Source organism: Artemia sp. Qi Xiang Cuo, chromosome 6 (assembly GCF_049724085.1).
Source record: "Artemia sp. Qi Xiang Cuo chromosome 6, ASM4972408v1, whole genome shotgun sequence".
Classification (NCBI taxonomy): Eukaryota; Metazoa; Arthropoda; class Branchiopoda; order Anostraca; family Artemiidae; genus Artemia; species Artemia sp. Qi Xiang Cuo.
Genome location: NC_142799.1, coordinates 76,066,436 through 76,080,841, shown reverse-complemented (window position 1 = coordinate 76,080,841; position 14,406 = coordinate 76,066,436). Strand labels below are relative to the sequence as shown.

Genomic DNA, 14,406 nt, shown 5'->3' with positions numbered 1-14,406 from the left:
GAAGAAAAGATTAAACCGGTGATAAAAGATCTTTTTCTTCAAGTTACAATTTTATTGTGAGTATTGGTGATTGTTTGGATTTTATTAAAACATTTTTGACTATTAATAAATAAAAATTGACATTTGTGATTTTAGCTGAATGTTTCAGCTACCTGACCAGGTTTTACCTGGTCCCACCCAAAATTTCCACCCTCCTTACACTCAACCTATAATTGGTATCCTCCCCAATGGACAAAGTATAAGACTTCTTAATCCAGCTGATATTCAAAGGAGCTCAACTCAAATAAGTGTAACTACAAGTCATATCTCTAGTTCTGTCCCTCATAGTTATGTTTTACCTCCCAATTACCCTAATTACACTATCCCAACAACAAACAAATATTCTGTGCTCAATGAAGAGTGCTATCCAGCTTTACCCTCTCATGACTGTGATGAAGAGCTCAGAACAGCTGGAAATCCATTGGAAATAGAAGGAATTGCTGTGCATGACAATGGATTAGTATTACCAAGACTAGGGCAGAATCCCAACATTGGCACAAAAAGGAGAGACTTGTCCCCAGACAGTGAAGCAGGTTCAGTTGCAAAGTGTAAGCAAAGGAAATCTGCAACACCTCAAGCAAATTACATCAACAAAGATACACAGAGCATCATCCCAGAACAAGAACATTATAAAGTGTTATTAGAAACTAGCATAGAGGAAAGTGGAAAAAACTTCCCTCCTGTTTATGAAATTGCAAAATCAATCCAAACAACATTGAAGAATTCCAAATTTGAGCTTGAAGTTAAGAAAGAAAGAAGGAAGATGCTTTTATATCTACAAGGTGAAGACGAGGCTGTAAAGATTTTATCTACCAACACATTCTGCAACATCACCATAAAGACAAAAAGAATTCAACCTATTGTAAGAGGAACAATTAAAGATATCCCTATTAACTTATCCATACAGGAAATCAAGGAGCGCTTACAAACCCCAACAACTGTGAAAGATGGTATAAGACAGAAAAGATACAATAAGGAATCTAAAAAACTTGAAGATATCCTTGCAGTATTAATTATTTTTGAGGGTAGGACCCTACCACCAAATATTTGGTGCTTTGGAAGAAAAAAGGAGGTATACCAATACTATCGAAGAGTCCTCCAGTGTCACAAGTGCCAGAAATATGGACACACTCAAAAAGAATGTAGAGCTAAAGAGTCAATATGTTTGAGGTGCTCAGAGAAACACCTGTCAAACCAGTGCCCACTTAAAACAATAGACCCTGAAATCAGACCAAAAGCATACATGTGTGCCAATTGTGGTGGAAGTCACTCATCAACATCCAATTGGTGCCCAGTAAGGCAGCAAAACCAAGGAATCCTCCAAGTAGCTGAAAAATATCAAATTGGGTTCCATATGGCACATGTAGCTTATAAAAGCTATGCTGATGTAATAAACAAGAGGAGGCTACATCACAATCAGACCTCACAAAGCCAGATCACTGACAGACTTGTAAAATCTTCCAAAACAGAAGCAGCTGAAAAGTTAGTAATTGGCCTATTATGCAGCCCAGAACTGATGAATTTATCAAGCCTAAGCCTACCAGTTTGTATTGAAAAGCTCTGTGAGTTGGTAGAAGAATTAAATTTAGGCTCCCTTAATCAACAAAAGATTTCATGTGTTTGTCTGCTTAATAATACTTCAGTAGATATGCACCATGGTCCTTAAAATAATGTCATATTATTCTTGAACACTGCCAGAAAAATAATATTGATATAATCTGTATCCAGGAAACTTGGCTACAACCACATATAAGAATGTGGATGACAATTTTGATGACGAAATTTAATATGCAAATTTGTTGACTTGTAGTGCAGTTTTTACAAAACATAGGAGCATATAAGAGCTATAGTCCAGTTTGTTACTTAAATTTGGTGCATCTTGAATATATGTGCAGTGTAAAATTATAGTGACAATTCACCCCTTACTTCCCTTTTCAACTTTATAAAGTGATATTTTGAGAAACCATTGAATGAGGACCTAAGTGACATTTACTGTCAAGAAAGGTCCGAAATCCTGCTGCTGCTGCTGCTGTAAGTTTCAGCTGTTTTTTTTAAGGATAATTTTTATTTTCAGAACCATAGGGTAAGCAATTTTAGGTCAGGGAGATAAACCCGGAGATGGGAGCCAGGAGATAACTTCATCCTGGTTGGATTTGCCCTCACCTAGAAGTATTTCTTCAAAAGATGTTGATAGAAATATGCTTGTGAAAAGTGAATTTAGAAGTGATATTAAATTTTTACAAGAATAAAATTATATTTTACAGTTTATTGCTGTAATTCTTAGCAATATAAAACGGGACTCCACCCTATGACTATTGGAAAAGATTAGTTTATAAGCTTATATAGAATGGTACTATCCAATCTCCTTATAATTAAAAACATTTTAGTCATCTAGTTGGAAAATTTAACCCATCTGTATAGGAAAAATCTAAATTTGCCAACTAGTTGACTAATAACTTCACCCCAGCAAAAATGTCATTTTCCAACTAGTTGACTAATAACTTCTCCCCAGCAACACTTAAATTTGCCAACTAGTTGACAATAAATATTGCAAAAAGAGTGGATATCCCTAAAGTAGAATTTTACCAGTTGGTATACTAAAATGATACAACTAAGTAGTCGCCAAGATAAATTATAATACAAAATTTCAACATTAGCCGCTGTAGGCTATAGCCTGGTGCTGGGGTGTTACACCCTACCAAGACTACTCATGATAGGCCTGCTGTTTCACATCAAAAACAGCCAGCCAATGCCTAACCCATAATCAAAAAGAAATATATGTATTAAAACAGAGCTTACTTTTAGAAAACTTAGACAGATCCATCAATTTGAATTTACCCTTGTACAAACCATGGCCAGGTGGTAGATAGATGGTAGCTACAGAAAACCAAGGCTGCCGCCGTGCCGCCCGGTGAAAAAAAAATCACTATATTCTTGAAAAAAAATCACTAAATCAGCATGTAAATCACTAGATTATTGACTAGAAATTACTTAAATTATAATACTCTTTTTCAATGAAATTAACAATTATTTTCTTTCTTTACCATGTTCTATAAAGGTGAACCTATAGTAAGGGGGTAAAATTATCCCCTAGATGAAGAAAAATACCTTTGGATTGATGTTTTGCTTTCTCTCAAGCAAAAATTTGCCCTTGAAATTTTGAAAAATGCCTTTTTGCATCCTTTTGCAGAGAATAGAATAAAATGAATTGATTATCGGTGATACAATCGAAATATTGACTTTTTTTTTTAATGTTTTTTTCTTGTTGATTCAAAACCCCAGTTTTTTCCCAAAAAATATAGAAACTATTTTCTTTTTAATCTACTTCTGCTAGTGTAATTACTGGGACACCAGTGACAATTTTGAATATGATCTTTTTATATTTTCATGGAAAAAAATTTGGTTTCTTTAATAAAAAATTTTGGTTCTTTGGCTTTTTTCATGGAAAAAAATTGGTTCTTTAATAAAAAAGATCAAAAGAAAATATTTTTTCTTTTGGTCTTTTTAGCGATTAATTAAGAAAACTTTTTCCACAAAATAATATTTTCAAAAAAAGTAAAGAACTCCATTAAACAAAAATGAGCAAAAATAAAATAAATAATCTACCAAGCGTGAAACTACCACAAATTAGCATCGATAAATAAATGAAACCTAAAACGAACGGAAATTACAACAAATAACCGAGTCAAACTCAAAACGAGCAGAAGTTAACATAAGTTGGGCTCAAAACCCCTATGCCTTCCCAAGGCCAGAACATAATTTGCACTTTACTCAAAAAAATATAAATGTTTTTACTTTTATAACTTTAATAAATCAAATAATATTAATGTTTTGATTACTAAATATCAGTATATGTATATTAAACTGACAATGCACATTCATTTGTATTTTTTTCAGTAAAGTCCAAATTATGTTCTGGCCTTGGGAAGGCATAGGGGTTTTGAACCCAACTAATGTTAATTTCTGCATGTTTTGAGTTTGACTCGTTTATTTATTGTAATTTCTGTTCGTTTTGAGTTTCATTTATTTATCAATGCTGATTTGTGGTAGTTTCACGCTAGGTAGATTATTTGATTTTTTTTTTTGCTCATTTTTTGTTTAATAGAGTTATTTACTATTGTTTAAAAAACTCATTTTGTAGAAAAAGTTTTTTTAATTAATTTTTGTTCGTTTTGTATTGACATAATCTGTTCAGAAAAAAAGAAAATATTGTTTAAAATCTTTTCGTTTTTTAAATATATATAGTTTGGCCTACTATTTGTATGCTGGAAAAAATATTTCAGCAATTTTTAACAATATACACCCTCTTAAAAATCTGGACACAAATAGAAGGGTTTAATTTAGTTTCATACCTCGTCTAGTTGACCTGAAATGGAAAACTTGATACCATTCGCAGAATAATCTGTTTATTTTCTTTGATAGCTTGGATACACTTACGCTATTTTGATTTGGTTAAATTTTAAGAGCAGAAGCAGCCCCAAAAGTTAGAACATAAAACCCTCGGTGATTCTTGGGATACAGCTGCAATGCCTTATTGGGAATTAGCTTCAGTATAGTGCATTTTGATTTAAGCTTATGGCAACATTTAGTTTTTAAACATAAATTAGATTGGGTTGGTGGGCCGTGAAGGGGGATTATTTCTCTCCTATCACTTCCGACTATTAAAAAGGGCATCAGCCCTTTCTATTTTCAATTGAATGAGTCCTTTTCGAAGATCCTACAACAACTCCTTCAATACAAAGTGCCCTGGTCTAAACAACAACGACAAAAAAAATAATACATTATACACACATCGATCTTTACTATAAAAATGTCAAGCCTTCCAATAACTTTTGACTATTAAAAAGGCCAATAGGCCTTTCGATTTCCAATTAATTGAGCGCTTTTTGAGTTTGTACGACAACACTTTCTATAAACACCTTATATACCCCCAGGGCATAAATTAGAACTATTATCCTAATGACTGTGAGGGTGGGTGTCATCCTCTAAGTCGTACTTGCGAGAACTTTTAACTGCGTTAAACAAAATGGCTATCTCAAAATATTCATTGCAGGTGTTTTGGGAAAATGGTGGGCGTAAGAGGGGCGTTAGTCTTTGTCTGAACACTTTCAACAACTAAAAAGTGGACTAGCCCTTTCAGTTTCCAATCAAATAAGTCCTTTTAAATTTTCTACGACAACGCTTTGATTAACAACATTATATGCCTCCAGGGCATAAATTAAAACCCTTGTTCTGAGGGCTGGGTGGGTTGTCATACTCAAAGACCTAATTTCCAGAACTTTCTACTACGTTGAATAAATGAATATCTGAAAATTTTGGTTGGATGTGTTTGGGGAATGGTGGGCGTGAGAGAGGGGTTGTGAGAGTTACCCTCCAATCACTTTCAACTATTAAAAAGGACACTATCCCTCTCAATTTCCAATTAAATGAGCCCCTTTTGAAGTTTTTACAACAACTCTGTCATTAAAAACCTTATATGCCCCAGGGCATAACGTACAACCTTTGACCTGGGGACTCTGGGGTTTTGTCATCCTTAAATACATAATTTCCAGAACTTTCAACTACATTGAACAAAATGGCTATCTCTAAACTTTTATTGAATATGTTTGGGGAAATGGAGGGCGTAAGAGGGGGGGAGGTAATTACTCTCCATTCACTTTCGACTATTAAAAAGGGCAATTTCAATTTCCAATCAAATGAGCCCATTTTGAAATTTCTACAAGAGCTTTCTATATAAACCTTATACGCCCCCAGGGCATAACTTACAACCCTTACACTGAAAGCTCTGATGGGGTTATCATCCTAAACAACATAATTTCCAGAACTTTCGAATACGTTGAACAAAATGGATATCTCAAAATTTTGATTGGATGTCTCTGGGGAAATGGTGGGCGTGAGAGGGGGGCTAGTTGCCCTTCAATCACTTTCGACTTTTAAAAGTGCAATAGCCCTGTCAATTTTCAATTGAATGAGCCCTTTTGGATGTTTTTACAACATTTAATTTCAATAAAAACCTTACCTGCTCCCAGGACATAACTTAAAACCCTTGCCCTGAGGGCTGTGGGGGGATGGGTTGTCATCCTTAAAGACCTAATTTCCAAAACTTTCAACTGCGTTGAATAAAACGGCTATCAAAAAATTTTGATTGGATGTGTTTATGGAAAAAGTGGGCGTGAGAGGGCGGTTAGTTGCCCTCAAATCACTTTCGACTATAAAAAAGTGCACTAGCCCTTTGAATTTCCAATAGAATGAGCCCTTTTTCAAGTTTCTACAACAAACATTTCAATAAAAATCTTTTATTCCCTCGGGGCATAACTTATAAAACTTGCCCTGAAGACTGTGGGGGAAGAGTCTGCTCAAAGGTATAATTTCCTGAACTTAAAACTTCGTGGAACAAAATGACTATCTAAAAATTTTGATTGGATATGTTTGGGGAAATGGTGGGCGTGGAAGGGGTGTTAAATGCCTTCCAATCTCTTTCGACTATTAAAAAGGACACTAGCCATTTCAATATCCAATCGAATGAGCCCGTTTTGAAGTTTCTACGACGACGCACTCAGTAAAAACCTTATATGCCCCCTGGGCATAACTGACCACCCTTTCCCTGAGGGCTGGGGGGGAGTGTCTTCCTCAAAAATATAATTTTTATCTGGAAATCCACAACACTGAACAAAATGGCTATCTAAAATTTTTGATTGGATGTGTTTGAGGAAAAGGTGGGTGAGAGAGGGGGGCTAGTTGCCCTCAAATCACTTTCTACTATTAAAAAGGGCACTAGACCTTTGAATTTCCAATCGAATGAGTCCTTTTTCAAGTATCTACGACAAAGATTTCAATAAAAACTTATATACCCCCAGGGAATAAATTATAACCAGTGCTCTGAAGACTGTGGGCGGAGTATACTACTTAAGCGTAAAATTTCCTGAACTTGAACTACGTGCAACAAAATCGCTATTTTAAAATTTTGATTGGTTGTGCTTGGGGAAATAGTGGGAGTGGAAAGGGTCTTAGCTGCCATCTACTTAATTTTCGAATATTAAAAAGGGTACAAGCCATTTCAATTTCTAATCGGATGAGCCCTTTTTGAAGTTTCTACGACAACGCTTTCTATAAAAACTTTATACGCCCCCAGGGCATAACTTAAAATCCTTAAAATCCTAAATAACTTAAAATCCTGAGGGCTGTGAGGGGGTTGTCATCCTCTAAGACCTAATTTCCAGAACTTCAAACTACGTTGAACAAAATGGCTATCTCAAAATTTTGATTGGATTTGTTTGGGGAAAAGGTGGGCGTGAAAGGGGGCTTAGCTACCGTCCAATCACTTTTAACTATTAAAAAGGGCACTAGTCCTTTGAATTTCAAATCAAATGAGCTTTTATTGAAATTTCTATTACAACACCTTCTATAAAAATCTTATATGCCCCTAGTGCATAGCTTACAGCCCTTGCCCCGAGGGTTGTAGGGGAGTGTCCTCCTCAAAAACATAGTTTCTATCTGGAAATCCACTGTGCTAAACAAAATGGCTATCTCAAAATTTTGATTGAATGGGTTTGGGGGAATGGGGGGGGGCCAGTTGCCCTCCAATCACTTTCGACTATTAAAAGGGGCACTAGCCCTTTGAATTTCCAATCGAATGAGCCTTTCTTGAAGTTTCTACGACAACACCTTCTATAAAAACCTTATATGCCCCCAGTGCATACCTTAAAACCCTTGCCCCCTGAGTTGTAGGGGAGTGTCCTCCTCAAAAACATATTTTGTAACTGGAAATCAACTACGCTGAACAAAATGGCTATCTCAAAATTTTGATTGGATGTGTTTGGAGGAATGATGGGCGGGGGAGGGGGGGGCTAGTTGCCCTCCAATCACTTTCGACTATTAAGATGGGCACTAGCCCTTTGAATTTCCAATCGAATGAGCATTTTTTGAAGTTTCTACGACAACGCCTTCTATAAATACCTTATATGCCCCCAGGGCATAACTTAAAACCCTGGCCCCGGGGGTTGTGGGGGACTGTCCTCCTTAGAAATGATATTTTCTATGTGAAAATCAACTACGCTGAACAAAATGGCTATCTCAAAATTTTGATTGGATGTGTTTGGGGGAATGATGGGCGTGGGGGGGGGGCTAGTTGCCCTCCAATCACTTTTGACTATTTAAAAGAGCAATAGCCCTTTGAATTTCCAATCGAATGAGTCTTTTTTGAAGTTTCTACGACAACGCCTTCTATAAAAACCTTATATGGCCCCAGGGCATAACTTAAAACCCTTGCCCCGAGGGTTGTGGAGGAGTGTTCTCCTCAAAAAGATATTTTATATGGGGAAATCAACTACGCTGAACAAAATGGCTATCTCAAAATTTTTTATTGTATGTGTTTGGGGGAATAATGGGCGTTGGGGGGGGGGGCTAGTTGCCCTCCAATCACTTTCGACTATTAAAAAGGGCACTAGCCACTCTAATTTGCAATCGAATGAGCCCTTTTCGAACTTTCTACGACAAATCCTTCGATACAAAGTGCCTGGGTATGGAGAACCAAAAAACAACATATTGTGCCCACATTGTTCTTTACTTAGGCAGCGCTAGCGCACTGTCTATGATCTTTTTCAAACAGTTCGTGGTAACGAACTGTAAGTGAGGAGCGACCCGGCTCACGGGTTTTTGATACCAATAGATACATCAAAAGAATCAGACTTTAGTGTTGATTTCAAATATGTAATTTTCATCAAGTTTAGTCCAACCCAAAAGTTACGCGCGTGAGAAAATTTGGCTGATTTCCGAAAAAAGGGGGAAAGACCCCCTAAAAGTTGTAAACCATAATGAAAATCACGCCATCATATTCAGCGTATCAGAGGACTCTACCGTAGAGGTTTCAAGCTCCTATCTACAAAAATGTGGAATTTTGCATTTTTTTGCCAGAAGATAGATCACGGATGCGTGTTTATTTGTTGTTTTTTTTTTCCCAGGGGTGATCGTATTGACCCAGTAGTCCTAGAATATCGTGGGAGGACTCATTGAAACGGAAATTAAAAGTTCTAGTGCCCTTTATAAGTGCCCAAAAAAATGGAGGGCAACTAGGCCCCCTCCCACGCTCATTTTTTTCCCAAAGTCACCTGATCAAAATTTGTAGATAGCCCTTTTGTTCAGCATGGTTGAAAATATGATAATTATGTCCTTTAGGATGACTTAATCCCCGGAAGTCCCCGGGGGGAGGGCTGAAAGTTATGAACTTTACCCAATATTAGCATTTTGTTTTGGTTTTTGGGAAGTATACCGACGTGTTCAGGGGGGATTTTTTCGGGTAGTTGGGTGGTGGGTGGGTCGGGGTTTTGTGGGAGGATCTTTACATGGAGGAAGTTTTCATGGGGGAAGGGACATTGCTATGAAGGGGGCGCTGGATTTACCAGCATCATTTCAAAAAAGATCAGAAATTAAATATAAAAAAAACAAGTTTTTCAACTGAAAATAAGGAGCAACATCAAAACTCAAAACGAACAGAAAATATTATGTGTATGATTGAGTTCAACCCCTAGTCAATACATCACTGTTTAAGCCAAAGATTTTTTAGTACTTCCACAAGAGCTATTTATTCTAAATAACGACCTTTGTGATTAAGGGGTCATTTTTAAAGAATTAGAAAAAATTCTAACTTTAGCTTAAAGAGTGAGGTATTGACTAGGGGGCGAACCCCCTGATACACGAATTAAAAATATATGAATATAGAATTTCGTTACGTAAGTTCATTGGTAAGTTACATCTATTTATTACTAATAAAAACGTTCGTAAATAAAATTAAACAAGTTTCGAGAAAGCCATTTAACCAAATAAAGCTAAAATTAAAATGCAAATTTTGTAGTAATTATTCATGTACGCTGAGCCAAAATCAAAACCTGCATTAATTCAAAAACGTTGAAAAATTGAATAAAAAAAAAACAATTTTCTTACCTGAAAATAAGGAACGACGTTAAAACTTAAAACGAACAGAAATTATTCCGTATATAAAAAGGGCTGTCCCCTCCTCAACGCCTCGCTCTTTACGCTAAATTTTGACTTTCTCACAATTCTATATTTTAAACAGGGGCGCCAATTAGGGGGGGGGGGCAGGGGGGCCATGCCCCCCCGTAGACTTTGAAAATTAACTTCTTATTTATATTTCACAGCTATTTTATATTTTAGCTATGTGCTATTATGTTTAAGAGGTAATTACTTGGCAAAAAAGCTCGCTCAGCTTTTTACATCTATTTTTAAAATCTGTGTAATTACTGCATATTTTTGCATACCTAAATAATTGGGAATAATAAGCTGAATAAATAATATTTGAATGTATATTACTTTCAAGGAATGGAAAATTAATTACTTCAAAATTAAAATCATCCGTTTTATTATATATTTTAAAAACTAATTTATTATTATCTGAAATATTAATATTTAAATCTAAGAAATCGTCAGAGTGTCCTATCCCACAGCTAGGCTCCAGAATTAACTCTTGTTGATAAATATTTTTTGAAATCTCAATAAACTCTGCACAATTTATTACTAAGAGATCGTCCAGATGTCTTTTATTATTTGAAAGGTTATATTTTACATTACTTGGGCTATTTTTATTTATCATAAATTCGTATTCTAATTGACTTAAAAACAGGTCCGCTATGAATGGACTGGTATTCCCACCCATAGGAATGCCAACAGTTTGTTTATATAAATTCCCATTAAATATTATAAAAGTATTAAATAGAACAAATTCCAATAAATCACATATCATATCCAATCTATAACATCTTGAATGAACATTATTTCTAAAAAAATTCGTCCTTCGGGTTTTTTTATTAAAAGTATCAATTTCCAAAAATCCGATATTAGACAAAATAAAATATTTATTTATGACAATTTTAAATTTTTTTAATAATAATTTAATTGAAATATTTTTATGCAGAGTATTAAAATAAAATTAATTGAATCATTTAGCCGAAACATTAACCAAAGAATCTATCACTTGTAACGAGTTATTAGCACTCCAATAAGGGTTAAAGTTTGAATTTTTTTTAATTCCGGAGCAATATGCTTTAAATTTATTTCTATTTTCTCCTAAAATTAAAGATAGGTTAGTAGCCGCAATTCTGGTTGGACACCGTGCTGCCCCAGCAATAAAACGTGGTTTTGGTGGATATTTATGAAATTTTATCGTCCAATATAAGAAAGGAAACTTTTTATCATTATCATTTATTTTGATATTGAAATTTTTTAAAATTCTTTGTTCTATATTTTCAATTAAACTATTCTCCTCTATATGAGCCTTTTCGTATGTATTTGTTGTTAGTAACTCTTTTGATAAAATATCACAATAGAGTTTCTGACAAATTATGGCAAAATTATTGCTAGCTTTATCAACTGGTACAATTATAAATTCATTCTGTATATTAGCAATGGTTTGTTTCATATTGGCATTATAAAATATTGAATTTTTTTTATAGTCTGTTGGATTGATTCTAAACTTGCTATTTTGTAGATTAGTGAAAGTAAAGCTTATCCTATTCTGAAATCTATCTTTAGCATTTTTCTTCTTTTTGCACAATATATCAAAAAATAGATTTATATGATTCTTTAATCCCTTAAAAATATCTGCTGACTTTATCCCGCTACAAAGACAAAATTTATACATAATTTTCATTATTTTTTCTAGATCAATATGCTTTATAATGGACAAATCCCCTGTTAACAAATGCTCTTAAGTTTGATCCACATACGGTAAAAATTGCTCGCAATTACAAACCGGTTTCCAATTACTCTCCCTGTCAAGTTTTTTAGTATTGAATTATAGTTACAAATCATTTGACTAATTTTTTTTGGAAATTTATATGTCAAAAATGGACTATCTTTGTGCACCAGATTATATGGAAGTGGCATTTTTCACTCTTCGCTGGCTGAAGATTCTAAGCAAATTAGTATCTTCTATTTGTTTAGAACTAAAATTAAAAGAAAAATATAATCTATTATCCTTATTAACAATCTTATCAGATTTATTATATTTTGAAATAAATTTTGATTTAGCTAAAATGCAAACTGCATCATAAATTAATTTAGTTTTTGAGTTGCATGTTGTACTATTTTTTAAAATCTAGAATACTTTTATTAAATTACTCCTTGATAACTCATTTAAAGATTTTATTCCACTAGTCATTCCATTAATATCAAATATGTTACCTAAATCGATTAAAATTGCATTTAAATATAAATAAATTTTTTTATTATTTTTTCTATGTCCTTTTGATCGGTTTTTACGTTTAGTGGGGCAATTAAAAGAAGGGTGCTCAGTTAACCCATTAATACAGTTAGCAACTACACTGGACATGTCTCCGTATTTCGCAACTCGATCATTTAGCCCAGAAGGATACGCGGTACCCAGAGCATGGATCCAATAATCTTCTCGTCTGCGTAATTTATTATTTTTCTCTTCTTTGGTAAAGTTTTCTTGGTCCAGATTTTCTAAAATTGTAATAGTTAGATTAGATACTGGGCAAGTACCATTATTGCAATGTTGAACTAGATAATTGTTAGTTTTTTCCCCTGGTAATTGTAGTTTTATGTCCCGAAAATCTCTTATATATGTTGTTAATTGTTTCCCCTACATATTGTAATTGACAATTTTTACATTCTAGTAAATATATAATATTATTTGTTTTACAATTTACCTGTCCAGTTAATAAACATTGAAAATTTTTATTATATAAAGTGCTTTTAACATAATTTCGAGGGATGAAGTGATATTGACAAATAAAACAAAGACCATTGCAATTACTAATATTCGGCAGACCCTTTTGAATATTATAATTGGAATTATTATTAAATAAAAAATCAGAAATCAAATAAAAACAAAACGACAAACCATAATAAGTCCAAAACATCTCCAGAAGCCAAGCCAAAAGTCCATAAGTAATAAGGTTACTGTAACTAATCATACAAAAAAAAAAAAAACTTCAAAAAACACTACCCTAAATGGAGCTTTTGCTTAAATAAGTAATAAATTAGCCACATAATCATCAATTTCAGGTAAAACCTGGACCAGGGTTAAGGTCCGTCGGGGAGAAATTTTTGATGCTTCCTCCACCAGCACTAGATCCAACCTGGATTCATATTATGTTTAAGAGGTAATTACTTGGCAAAAAAAAAAACTGTGGTCCTAATCCAGCAATTGAGACAAATGTGCACTTGAACGAGGTTTTGGCCTTACTCATCTATCCAACTACCTAGGACCAAACAGAATAACCGAACCGTCAACCAAATAGAAATGTCCAAACCCATGCAAAGTCGTCATTAATAAATGTAAGTCGTTGTAAATTTACAAGAAAAAGCACCGTAAATCTAGTGAAATATTTCCAAGTAATACCGTACATGAGGCCTTATCAGAAGAAAGACCACCTCCCTTAATGGATTTAGAAGCTGTAATTTACTTGACCGGCACAGTGCGGTCTCTAACGTACAATCTATATGATCTCCCTATGGCAGGTAAACTTGGGAAATACATGCATACTAGTAAAGCTATGCAAAATTAAAAAAAGGGTTTCATTGTTTCCTTAATAAAATTCCAGAGGTCACTGAGCAAATAACATTCTGGAACAAATGAAGACTGGTCCAGATGTGTCTTTTATTAGTATCCGGAACCAATTACAGATTTAAAGATCCTCAAGCTTGTTTGAAAACAGTCTACAAATTCAAAATTCCAAAAAAAAAAAAGCGAAAGAGAAATTATATTAAAATATCATTCAGTATTTCTTTATAATTTTTTGTATATTTACCTAAAAGTTCATGATACATAAAACTAAATTTTTTGAAGTGCCAAACAATTTTTGGGGCAGAAAAACCTTTTAAGATCAGTGATTGGTTTATGGGGTTTCTAAGCGGGGTAGTTTCACCGTGGAGTATGGGGGTGATTTTCTAAGTGAGTTTCTACGTGTTTCTTCAGTTCTTCTCTTGCCGTGTCTGAGTGAAGTCCTTGTCTACTACTCGTTTAACTTTATCCATCTTAAACTGCTGTACATAAACTTAGTACAATAAAACACATAGTTTATAGTGAAAGAGACTCTTCTGCCTCCTCCACGAGAACCCATAACTCTGAATGATTCGGCTACGCTTATCAAAGTATACACTTTATCGGCAAAAAGCAAGGTTTACATCGTAATCAAACTATGAGTAGAAAGCGACAACAAACTTTGGATTTTTTTTCGGTGAAAATGCGGAAGAAAAATGAAGAAACTTTAGTGCAAGAAACTGGCAATAGTGTCAGCGATAAATTCCCCCACCTGTGACAGAATTTCGGAAACAAGCGGAACAATAAATGGCTCAGATCAACTTGAAAGTTCGGTCTGCATCGCTGAA

At 34.3% G+C, this 14,406-nt stretch overlaps 1 protein-coding gene across 1 annotated transcript in view; it reads right to left on the bottom strand.

Moving 5' to 3' along the window:
* The window catches only part of LOC148951601 (uncharacterized), a 277,040-nt gene extending 266,972 nt beyond the window's left edge, over positions 1–10,068 (bottom strand). Inside the window, exons 1-2 of the mRNA XM_089091160.1 lie at positions 9,979–10,068; positions 2,839–2,972 (exon numbers count right to left, since the gene is read on the bottom strand). The gene's annotated coding sequence lies outside the window, so the exon portion shown is untranslated. The remainder of the gene's footprint in view (positions 1–2,838; positions 2,973–9,978) is intronic.
* Between the last annotated feature and the right edge of the window lie 4,338 nt (positions 10,069–14,406).